Source organism: Sorex araneus, chromosome 2, assembly GCF_027595985.1.
Source record: "Sorex araneus isolate mSorAra2 chromosome 2, mSorAra2.pri, whole genome shotgun sequence".
NCBI lineage: Eukaryota > Metazoa > Chordata > Mammalia > Eulipotyphla > Soricidae > Sorex > Sorex araneus.
The window spans coordinates 80,417,864-80,430,035 of NC_073303.1; the positions used below are offsets into that span (position 1 = coordinate 80,417,864).

The window sequence follows — 12,172 nt, forward strand, 5'->3', positions numbered from 1 at the left end:
TCAAGTTTTGGAAACAAATAAAATTTACTAGGAAAAAAAAAAGTAAGGGGCTGGAGCGATAGCACAGCGGGTAGGGCATTTGCCTTGCACGCAGCCGACCCGGGTTCGATCCCCAGCATCCCATATGGTCCCCTGAGCACCACCAGGGGTAATTCCTGAGTGCAAAGCCAGGAGTAACCCCTGTGCATCGCCAGGTGAGACCCAAAAAGTAAAAAAAAAAAAAAAAAAAAAAAAAAAAGTAAAATAAAAACATTCACTTAATTGCAAAGATATATTTGTAAGAAAATGAAGTAAAGTATATTAAATCAAATGCTGATATAAAATTAAATCAAATGCTGATATCAAATTAAAAAACATAACCTCCAACAAATTCTAACATTTTACATCTACCACCTTCTTTGAATAACTAAAACCAACCAATGGTATTAATCTCCACATAGCCAGCAAAATTGTTATGAGCTGTTAACTTTTTTCTACCTCAATCAATGAAGAAAGCAATGTAAATTACTTTCTACAGATCAGAAAGGGTAAAAGAATCAGTCCCATTCACCTTAGAAAACAAAGCAGGGAGAGAGTGAAAGAAACACAAACAAAATAGTTAAGGAATAAAAACCAGTAAGAAAGAAAATCCAAAGCTACTGATGTTGAAACATAAAGTCTATTCTGTTGCAGTGGTTTCCTGAATAAACTTAGCGTGTGTTATTTTGTGTATTGCTATTTTCTGTCTGTTCATTTCTTTGGGTGCTGGGTAAGTTGTCTCACCTTTGTCCATTCCCCTTTATGAATTCAGATTTCAAAATCTCCAGCCCTATCTTTTTTCATTTAGTACTGAATTCCTCTGACTTAACTGCAATATTGTTCGAATGATTTTGTTTGTTTGTTTGGGAGCCACTGTCAGTGCTCAGGGATTACTCTCAGAGTTTATTCTGGCTCTGTGCCCAGGGATTACTGCTGGCAAGGTTTGGGACCACATAGGAAGCCGGAGATAGAATCCAGGTCAGCCATGTGCAAGGCTTACCCACTGCACTCTCTCTCCAGTTGTTAGAAATGATTAGTAAGGTTCAATATTAAGGACTGAAAGACCTATTATGTTTACTTTTATTTTTTTTTTAAAGTTAAGTCGATGATATCTTATTTTTTCTTAAAAAGTAGCTCCAGGGGAGGCTGGAGCCATAGCACAGCAGGTAGGGAGTTTGCCTTCCATATGGCCGACCTGGGTTCGATACCCAGCATCCTATATGGTCCCCCGAGCACCGCCAGGAGTAATTCCTAAGTGCATGAGCCAGGATTAACCCCTGTGCAACGCTGGGTTTGACACACACAAAAAACCCAACACACACACACACACACACAGTAGCCCTAGGTCTAATCCCCTGTACCACAAAAATAAAGAAAAAGAAAATTTTAGGGGCTAGAGCAATAGCACAGCAGGTAGGGCGTTTGCCTTTCATGCAGCTGACCCGAGTTTGATTCACAGCATCCCATATGGTCCCCCGAGCACCTCTAGGAGTAATTCCTGAGTGCAGAGCCAGGAGTAACCCCTGTGCAGCAGTGCTGGGTGTGACCCAAAAAGAAAAAGAAAAAAGAAAGAAAGAAAATTTTTTTAAATGGGGGGTGGGGGGGGTTGCTGACAATAGACCACTGCATTGCAATGCAGATGTGAGGTCCTGAGTTTGATTCGCATCACCACATGGTCCCCTAAGCACTGACCTGGAAGTAGCACCCCAGAACCCTGGTTAGGCCCAAAGTAACTAGACCTTGAGTTTCTTGTCCCCAGGAGCTTCACACATAGCAGTAATGCCTGAAAAACAAATTCAAAGTAGACTGAACTACTTACTAGAATACAGGGAAAGAAAAGGAAAAATAACTTTCCAACTAAAGATATCTAGGTATTTGGAGTGGTGGTGCCATGTGGCTGGAAACAGCAGTCCAAAACGTCCTCAGAATAAACAGGGAAAGGTAATTAGTTTTGTCTGAATTCCTGCCCACACGGGGGGAAAGGAAAAGGACACTAATAAAAACAGAAAGAGAAAATTACTAGGCAACACTTGCCTTGAACCTAAAGCTCCCCACATAGGGCATTCCATTAAGTCTTATTTTACTCTCACATTTATAAGCCACGCATTGGAATCACTTTTCCTATGGAATCACTATGTAAGAAACACAGATGGCAAAAGTGGTTTTAAGAGCATGTAAGAAAACTGGGAGAGCAAAGCTTCTTGATCTGGATTTCATTCTGCAAATGAGAATATGAAAGCATCTGAAAGGGAGCATGTGGGACTGTGGGTGGAAAGGAGGGAATGAAATGAAAGAAAGCCTGAAGAAAAGGGGTTTAGCAACAAAAAGGTTCAGCAGATTTGCAAAATTGACATGAAAATTGTCAGTAGTTACTTGCAAGCCCAGTACAAGATAGAAAGAAGGATTAACTCTGTCTCAAGGCTTAAAACCTGAGTAACCAGAAAAAATAAATAGAAATGTGGGGTGGGGAGAACAGAGTTTAGGGATGATCAATCTGGCTTAAGGAATTACCAGCCCTGGCTGAAAATGTGTGCACAATACACATTTAACATCTTCTTGTGCCAGATACTGTTTCCAGGCACTTAGGATACAGTACTGACTACAACTAGGAAGCATTGTTGCCTTTATGAATCTCACCCTCTAGTGTGGACCATAGATAGTGATAAGTAAATAAAGAAATGTAGAACAGTGGGGTTGTGTGGAATTTTAATTAGAAGGTCCTGACAAGATGAAAACATCTGAATACCTAAAGGGGAGGGAGGGAGCTACACAGAAAGCCAATATGCAGTAAGGGGAGTCAGCAACTAACAGTATCTCCAAATAATTTTAGTCTAGGACGCTTTTGAAGTTAGCATCAATTGCTGCATATCTCTTTGGTGACCCGGTCCTATTTCCGTAGACTAGCATTCAGCATTCCACTTCCTAACTCCATCCTACCCAATCAAGAAAACCTGACCAATAACAGTGATAATAAACTGCCTAGTAAGTCAATTTGTTTATACTGGCTATTTATGTGCTCTACATGGGAGAAAGGATTGCATTTTAAAAAAACAAAACCAAAGCACTGTTAGAACATGTTTGTACAAAGCTTAAAAAGACAATCATCTTGTTCTCAAAGCAATCATTGATGTAGCAACTCTGAGACTTGTGATTTAAATCAAAGGTGCTGAAGAATGATTATGAATCATGCAATTAAGCTACCCAGCAGGATGTTGCTGAGAAGAAAAAAAAAATTCACAGCTCCATAAAACTGTCAAAAATAAAAATAGTACTATTATAAAACTAAAAGCAATATCATCCTAGATTTTATAATCTGTTGCTCAGCAGAACTGAATTCTAAGTGCTGTCATTTATTGTTTTTGGGTCTTTCAGACTCATTCTTAACTATGAAGAGCAACTGGTTTATATTTCAGATTCCTTTCAAGTGGCAAGTTATGGTTCCTATAACATTTATTTATGTGTGGCTTGGCTACTTTTTGCAATCTTACAAATAGTACCATCCCCAAACAGTATAATCTGAAAGTTCCGTATAAAGTGATGAGACCAGGGAGACAGAAGAGCACGTGCTTTGCGTGCTCCAGATCCTCGGACTCAGTACCTGGGCACCTCACGGTCTGCAGGAGTGCCTCACCACCAACAAATACAGTGATATGAACTTCTTTTACAAGTATTTAAACTTAAGCTTTAATATGATGCCACACTCTAAAATTTACCCTTTTTTGAGGGAGAGGGGTCTTCTTCAAAACAAAGTTCAAGACCCTGAGATTTCAGTGCCATTTGAGTTGATCTGATTTGGGACAAGGTTACAAATCGTATTATGATTAAACCTGCTAGAAAAAAGCAGTGAAACCTTTTCTGGCAGAACGCACTCCTTGAAAACAGTTCCAGAGGTACTAAGAATTTCTAGCAACAGCCCTACAAGAAAGGTTTTCCAGTGGTCCAATTCTGAAGTCTAATAACCAAGTCGTTATTCAAATAACTAGCATTCACGGTTATTTTGAGAAAAAAAGTCAATGTTAACTGTGGACTATAGGCCAACCACTTAAATATTGATAGATCTACAACAATGCCATAAAGATCAAATTATCATCACCTCCATTTTACAAACGCAGAAAATAGGGCATCGAGAAATTAACCAAGTTTAAAGTTAATAAACAAAGAGATTCAAACCCAGGCGCTGTGCCCCAAAACCTCGGCACTTCACCTTCACAACAAACACACTGCCTGTGTAAACCCTGGTATCCCTGTTTAAATAACAGACCCACTGCTAGTCGCACCCTTCCTGAAAACGAAATAACACGAAGCCCAAATAAAGCTGCACCGCAAGTGCACTATCGAGTTTCTCTTACAGTCATGAATCACTAACTACAAACATTATTTTGAAGATTTAAAAAAAAAATTTTTTTTTTCTTTTCTCTACAGTACCTGGGCTTCCCCGAGACTCGGGCAGCGTGCGTGGGGCAGCGCGAACGTTTCCTGTGTGGAAGCGAAAGGCGAGAACGAGCTGCCGCGCCGGAGACCGACCGTCTGCTCGCTCCCTCCCGGGGCCGTCCTCCCGCGCCCGGAGTGGCGCTCGGGCCCGCCCGGCCGCCGCGCACCTGCCCGGCGCGCGCGCACACGCTCCGTCCTCCGGGTCCGCGCGGCGCCGGGTCCCCTCCCGCACTCACCTTCGGGGAGCCGCGCCCGGCGCGTGGCGAGCGGGAATCGCCGCCGCCACAGCTGCGCCACACTCGGCCGGGCTCCGAGCCACGCCTCCCGCCCACGGCGGCGCCCGCGGCGCTCCCAGCCGCGGCCCGACTGCCGGGCCCCGCTCCCACCAGTCAGCGGCGCCGTCTCCGCCCCCGGCCCCGCCCACAGCTCGGGGGCAGCGCTAGGGGGGCTCTGCTCACTCCTCTCGGTCACCGGCGCGCAAGAGTGCGCGGGGACCCCAAGAGGAATTGCGGGCACGGGGGCGTCCCTAGAAGCCTAAATAAAGGTGTGGGTGCGTAACCCGAAGGCAGAACACTGGCCCATCGGAGGCGGTTAAAGACACGATCGCGGGATAAGACGAGGAAGCATGGGGAGGGGGAAAGGACGCGCTCTCTCCGGTTCCAGCTAAGGTGACACATCCTCCGAGTTCACTTTTTCAGGGCACTGGCATAATCTTAGTCTCCCTGGACAGGGCAGGGGTCACACGAGTTCAGCGTTTCATGTGTCTGAGAAGTCGTAGGGAACTGAGGAGTAGAAGGAAGCAAGAGTTCCCTTTACTGAGTTCCAGCACACATCCTCCTTCCTCAACTGAAAAATTACCGAAATGACTCCTAGCAAGAAGCCTCATCCCAGATTTAACATTAACCACTCATGTTCTCGCCCCAGCGCCCAAACAGGGCAGGCACTTTCCAAGAGAACAGATACCATTACACCAAGGCCGGGTTTGGAATTAAAACCTATAGTGACTAGCAGATATGCAACTGCATGTACAGGTAAGCAAAAGCTATGGCGCCCTTTTAAAAAAGAAATAATCGGGAATTACTTAAATTGTTGATTTATTTGATTATGGAAGGTAGAAACCGATTTGAGAAATCAAGTCCAAACCTAAAGGAATTATGGCTGGGAAACACAAGATTCCTTTTGTTAACAAGCAAAACAGAAGAACTAGCCTCCCAGTGTGCTGTTCAGGGAAGTCACAGTTTCTGAAGCTCTCAATTTCCTTATCTCTAAAATTAACAGATGAGACCAGGTGACAACGATCTCCTGACCCCTAACTGCCTTTCCATACTTGATTCCATCCAGTTGCGTTCAACAGTTACAGGAGAGGACCATAGGGAAAGCACTGTCCAGTCTCACACACACAAATGAGAAGTCATGAAGAGGCTCAGAACTCTCTGGCACTTGATTCAAGCTCTCCTTTCTAACCTTTCTATAACACTCTTGTACTGGCACAAACTCTTCTCTATGAGTGCTGGGCTTTTTTCATGGCAGTTTCTTTAACGATCTTTTCAGTTTCACTGTTTGTCAGTTTGCACTCTGTGTAAAGTACAAATTCAAAGAACTCAGGATTGTTGTCTGACGCTCACCTACCTTTTCTAGCTAATCTCCAACTACTTTTCAGGGTTCATATCTGTCTCACAGCCTGCCTCTTCATTGTACAGTATCAATAACCTACAATGCAGCTACTAAACATGTGTAGCCCCTACTTCATGGCTTAAAGGTTCTTTTCTCAGTCCTACTTGTCCTGATACAATAGCTCAAATATTATACCCTCTGCGCAATAAAATGCCACAATGAGGATTTTTATCACCAGTATTACTAAGGCTATCTTGTTTTGTTTCTCTGCTTATCTCTAATACTAGATTGTAAGTGACTTACAATCAGTATGTCTCTGAACCCCAGACAATTCAGAAAGAAAAACCTATTTTCAAACCTTAAAAGCCTAAAAGAAATTATACAGTCTTATATAATTAGCTATTCAGGTTACCTATAAACAAGATCTGCTTTTTTCACCCCTGAAGTATTGTTACTTCATGTAGATCAAAGTTTTGGTGAATAGAATATTTGCTGGATAAAAAAGAATGTGAGAATAAGTCACTGTTAAATAAAACTATTTTGAAGACTAAATCTTTCACATACATGTAAGTACATTAAAAACATTTTGCTATTTACTGTTACCATATTGCCCAAACAAGTGATACACCCATAATAAGTGCTTAAAAATAAATTATTGAGGTCAGAGAGATATTATAGCGGTAAGACACTGCCTTTCATTTAGCTAACTCTGGGTTTGATCTTCTCTATCACATTTGGTTTTCCTGAGCACTGCTAAGTGACTCATAAATGGAGAGCAGGAGTAAGCCTTGAACACTACCAGGGGTAGTCCAAAACAGAAAAAAAAAAAAGGTATGCATCTGTGATTATTTTCAACTATCCTTAAGCCCTCTGTCCTTTGCGGTTCCCCTTCTAATTTCAAATAAATTCTCAAGAATAAAATAAACAAGAGTTACACAGTTCTTCTTGGAGTTTGTCTAGAAGGCTTTTAATATTCCAGAAACAAATTCTCAAAGCACAGTAAATTGCCTAAGTTAGGGGGCCTGATATACTATTAGGATTTTGAGAGAGTAAATTTTCCTTGACTGCAACCTTACCCATATGACACAAATAGAAGCAAAACCAGTTTACAGAGAGACTACCCAGTAAGAGTGAAAACTGATTTGCAATCTATCAATGGCTCCTTGTGTTTTCAAAAACGTCACTGGCACATTTAAGGGAGGCCCCACAGCTCTGAAGTCTGGCCCAAATAATTTATAAACCACTACTCACAGCAAACCTTTATAATATTCTGGAGACTTAAGAAGTATTAAACAGGCAGACTAAACAACAGTTGTAAGTTCATTTTACAGAGTGCTTATACCAAAAACTATATCAGCTAAACACTCTTGGAAGTCAAAATGTAAAGTGACTTTTAAAAGTAGAGCCTTGAAAGAACTTCTAAATCCAGCTAAATGAAGTAAAACATGATATATTTTTCCCTTCCTCCAAAATACACACACACACACACACACACACACACACACACACACACAGAGTTCTTAAGAAGAAAAAGGTTAATCCCAGCATATTACTTATAGAAAATGGGAATTGCAGGAGTGTACACCAGATTCCCTTAGTTGAAGGGATGAAATTGTGAGTTCAACTGGGAAAACAAGATGGTTAGAGTTCATAAGATTAAAAACACCAGAAGGGCAAGAGAGATGATATAGCAAGCACCCAACCCTGGCAACACATATGGTCCCTCAACCCTGCCAAAAGTGATCTCTGAGTTCAGAGTCAGGAGTAAGCACTAAGCACTGCCAGGTATAGAAAAAAACACAAAACAAACAAATAAAATTCATATGATATATATAATAAGCATCATTATAGTCATCTAGGTTACAAAATCTGTGAATATATTACATTATATCACAAAGGGAACTAAGGTATACAACCAGCTAACATTAATATATGCAGAGTACAGGGCTCACAAGATAGTACAAGAGGTAAGTACTTTACCATGTATGCAACTGACCCTGGTTCGAATCCCGTACACTACATATGGTCACCTGAGCACAGCTTGGGTCACTACTGAGCACAGAGCCAGCAATGGCCTCTAAGCACCTCTAGGTTAAGGCCTAAAGTTGTCTAGCAAAAGTAGTTTTAAAAAAGGGGGGGGGGGGGAGTTGGAGCAATAGCATAGCGGGTAAGGCGTTTGCCTTGTATGCAGCCGACCCAGGTTTGATTCCCAGCATCCCATATGGTCCCCTGAGCACCGCCAGGAGTGATTCTTGAGTGCATGAGCCAGGAGTAACCCCTGTGTATCGACAGGTGTGACCCAAAAAGCAAAAAAAAAAAAAAAAAAAAAAGCCTAGCTTAAATCCTCATTTCAAAGGCATGGTAGGCTGAGTTGCTTCTTTCTATGATAATCAGATGTGCCCAGCAGCTCCAGAGGCCCACCACTGCTCCAATTATTACATATATTTCTTAACTATTTATGTGATTGGCTTAAAATATTTTATAATTTACTTCTGCCCTAAAATTGGGTACATGTCTCCTGCTTGCCCCCTACTAGGGCTAACTAATATAGATGAAGAAATTTTCCTCCTGAGCCATCTCAGAAATATGCTATAAAAGTGTCCCCCCAATAATTTTAGATGGGTCTCTCTCTGGAGGCCTCCTCTGTGTAAGTCTGACCAGGAGACTTTTTTCAATAAGCTGACTTTTCTCTGCCCAAACTGTTTTGCTCTCCTAGTAAATTCTTTTCCACTCATGGCTAGGACCCAGCAGGGCCTGGGTTCAAGCACCTCCTCCTAATCATCAGGTCCCTCCCCTCAAACAGTGTCCTGGAAGATGAAGTCATGAAATTTGCTTATAGGTGTATGGACATGGAGAGTATCATGCTAAGTGAGATGAGTCCAGAAAGAGAGGGACAAACATAGAATGACTGCACTCATTTGTGGAATATAAAATGACATAATAAGAGACTAATACCCAAGGACAGTAGACACAAAGGCCAGGAAAATTGTTCCATGGTTGGAAGCCTGCCTGATGAGCATGGGGAGAAGGCAGCTGGGATAGAGAAGGGATCACTAAGTCAATGATGTTTGGAGGGATCACTCAGGATGGGAGATGTGTGCTGAAAGTAGATAAAGGACCAAAAATGATGGTGTCTCAGTATTGTATTGCAAACCATGATGCCCAAAATTGGAGAGTAAGAAGGAAATTGTCATAGAGGCAGGGGGTGGGGTGGGGTGGGGTGGACATGGCGGGAGGGATACTGGGGACAATGGTGGTGGAAAATATACAGTGGTGGAGAGATGGGTGTTCAATCACTGTATGACTGAAACTCAATTATGAAAGCGTTGGAACTGTATCTCACGGTGACTCAAAAAAAAGTTGTGTGCTGAATTATCAGAGTGATCAAATTGCAATCATGAATCCTTAAAGTGGAAATAGTGTTAAGAAGATATTATTTGGCGCTGATAGTTGTTTTCACTTTTGTTTTGGGCCACACCCAGTAATGCTCAGGGACTATTCCCCGCTCTGTGCTCTGGAGCTGTTCCCAACATTGCTCAGAGGATCACGTAGTACAGGGAATTGAGCTCTCTGGAAAGAGATACCCCTTGAACTATATTTCCGACCCTGAAGTTGCTGGTTTTGAACACTGATGAAGAGAGCCATGAACCAAAGAATGCAGTTATTTACTCACCAGAAGCTGAAAAAGAAAAGTGGATTCTCTCCTAAAATCTCCAGAAAGAATATAACCCAGGGGGCTGGAGCTATGGCACAGCGGGTAGGGCGGTAGGGCGTTTGCCTTGCACACAGCCGACCCAGGTTCTAATCCCAGCATCCCATATGGTCCCCTGAGCACTGCCAGGAGTAATTCCTGAGTGCAGAGCCAGGAGGAATCCCTGTGCATTGCTGGGTGTGATCCAAAAAGCAAAAAAAAAAAAAAAAAAAAAAATAGAATATAACCCTGCTATTCACTTCTGGGCTTTTGGGTATTTATTTAAAAAACACACAATTCAAAAACACATAGGCACCACTATGATCATTGCAGCATTATCACAATAGTCAAGATACAAAAAACTCTAAAGTTTCATCAGTGGATTGGTGCATCAAAAAGATGTGACATGTAGTCGTGTCACTTGCTAAGGCAACATCCTGAGAAATGCTTGTAAGGTGATTTTTGTTGCACTAACGTCACAGATGTAATTATACTAACTTAGATGGTACAACCTACTACAAACCTAGGCTGCATATCACCTATTGGGACCATTGTCTTCTAGGTGGTGTGAAACATGTAATGATGACTAAAATATCACTGATACATGACTAACAATGGAAACAATTTTTTTTTATTTTAAAAAAACGCTATCTGTAACAACAGGCATGGTTCTTGAGGGGATTATACTGGAACAACTGAAAAAAACAAATACCATATGATTTTCATCTTGCATGGGAGATAGGCTGGTGAGATAACTCAATGAGCTGAGCATATCACATGTTTTCCATGCAGAAGCCTGAGTATGATCCCTGGAACTAGTGGTTCCCTGTGCACTGTTGGGAGTCAGCAGCACACTCTGAGGTGTGGCTGAAACAAACAAACAAAAACCCAAGAAGAACAATGAAGCCCAAACAAAAATACTTAAGAGATGAAGAAGCAAAGCAGGAGAGGGGAGAACCCATGTCAGCACTTTCCCAGCAAATGGGGGTTGACCAGAGTCTTGCTGAGACTTAGGTGAAAAGGATAAAGAGGAGCTCTCCAATTGTGAACAACTTGGTGAATCACGGTGCCTTAATAAACACTGCTGGAAATAATATAAAATAACCTATTATTTAAAAAAAAAGAAAGAAAGAAATATGCCTATCAGGGAGCCAGACTCGGGCATGCGAGGGAACCTGGACACTGGTGGGAGGAAGTGGACATTAGTTGTGAGGTTTATGTTGGAACACTGTACACTGAAACTCAACTATGCTTTGTAAATGATGATGCCTTAATAAACAATTTTTTTTTTTTAAAGAGGAGCTCCCTGAGAAACTCCACCACAGAGCAACAAGCTTGGGTTAGCAAGAATTCTGAGGGGCTGAACTCTGCCCTGGGAAACTGAGGAGATTAAACTGAACTCAAGGCACAATCCTATTCTTACAACATCAGAAGGAAGAGGCTAAGGTACAAAAGGGTCAGAATGAGAGGCAAGGGGCAGTCCATAGCTTTGAGCAACCTGGGGTAAGCTCTATTTGGGACCTCTTCTTAGAAACAGATCCTGAGGGCAAATTCCTGAGGTGAGCTCTAGCCTCTGGGGCTAATAGGCAGCAACCTGGGGTTGCTGAGTGACACTAGCTTAAGCCTAGTAAACAGACCAGCCCTCCCAGTATGCATCTGAATGCTAAAAAGCAGCCTACAGCCAGAAAATATCCAGCAGCTTGATCATGGGCAGGGGAGAGGCCCAGGTTTGACTCTAGGCCCTACAGGAACTGGAGTGAACCCTGACCTAGCCCCCAACCACTTCTGAGTGTGACTAAAAAAATAACAGGGGAGGGGAGGAGGTGAGTTGGGGGAGAAGGGATGGGAGAGGAAAGGAGCGGGAGGAGGTGAACCTATAGGCCTCCTAAAGTGGAACCAATTAGCAGGAGCCCAGCTGGGCTGCTAGTCAGCCCTGGAAAGCATGGGCTATGGCTCCAGCCCTATCTTAAAACTAGCTCTCCCCCCCCCCAGCACTCCCCCACGCACGCACTCTGTGTGACTCTAGTGGGGGAGTGTGAAAGCTGCAGGCCACTGGTGACTATAAGCCCCTGGTTTCCATTAGGCCCCTTCTTTCTTGGTGCACAGGCACCTCAAGGCACTTGCAATTATAAAGCCCTAGTCACCGTAGTGACCCTCAAAGCATTCTCAAGTTCTAATTCCTGGTCTCTGCTGCCCAGGTCTGTGGGCAGAGGTACCCACATAGTGCATGGGTACCCACGGCGACTGGCAATCTTATACCCTAGACTGCCCCACAGCCGTATTGGAACTTGGCAAAGACCTGCCACTAGGACCCCTCCTGCCTGCTCATATATGGTGCGTCAAAGCACCCAGGCACCCATGATTCTGAGGATTTAATAGCAGTCCCATTCAAACTTGGTGCCACTGGCCTTGCCAGGA

General features: G+C 43.0%; 1 protein-coding gene across 4 annotated transcripts in view; it reads right to left on the reverse strand.

The window, feature by feature from the left end:
* SGK3 (serum/glucocorticoid regulated kinase family member 3) overlaps positions 1 to 4,811 on the reverse strand; it is an 80,168-nt gene extending 75,357 nt beyond the window's left edge. For 2 of the 4 annotated variants that reach the window (XM_055125573.1, XM_055125570.1), the window contains exon 1: positions 4,444 to 4,657. The gene's annotated coding sequence lies outside the window, so the exon portion shown is untranslated. Of the gene's footprint in view, positions 1 to 4,443; positions 4,658 to 4,685 lie in introns of those variants that run through there. The other 2 variants (XM_055125572.1, XM_055125571.1) reach the window with 2 other exon arrangements.
* Positions 4,812 to 12,172: the final 7,361 nt, after the last annotated feature.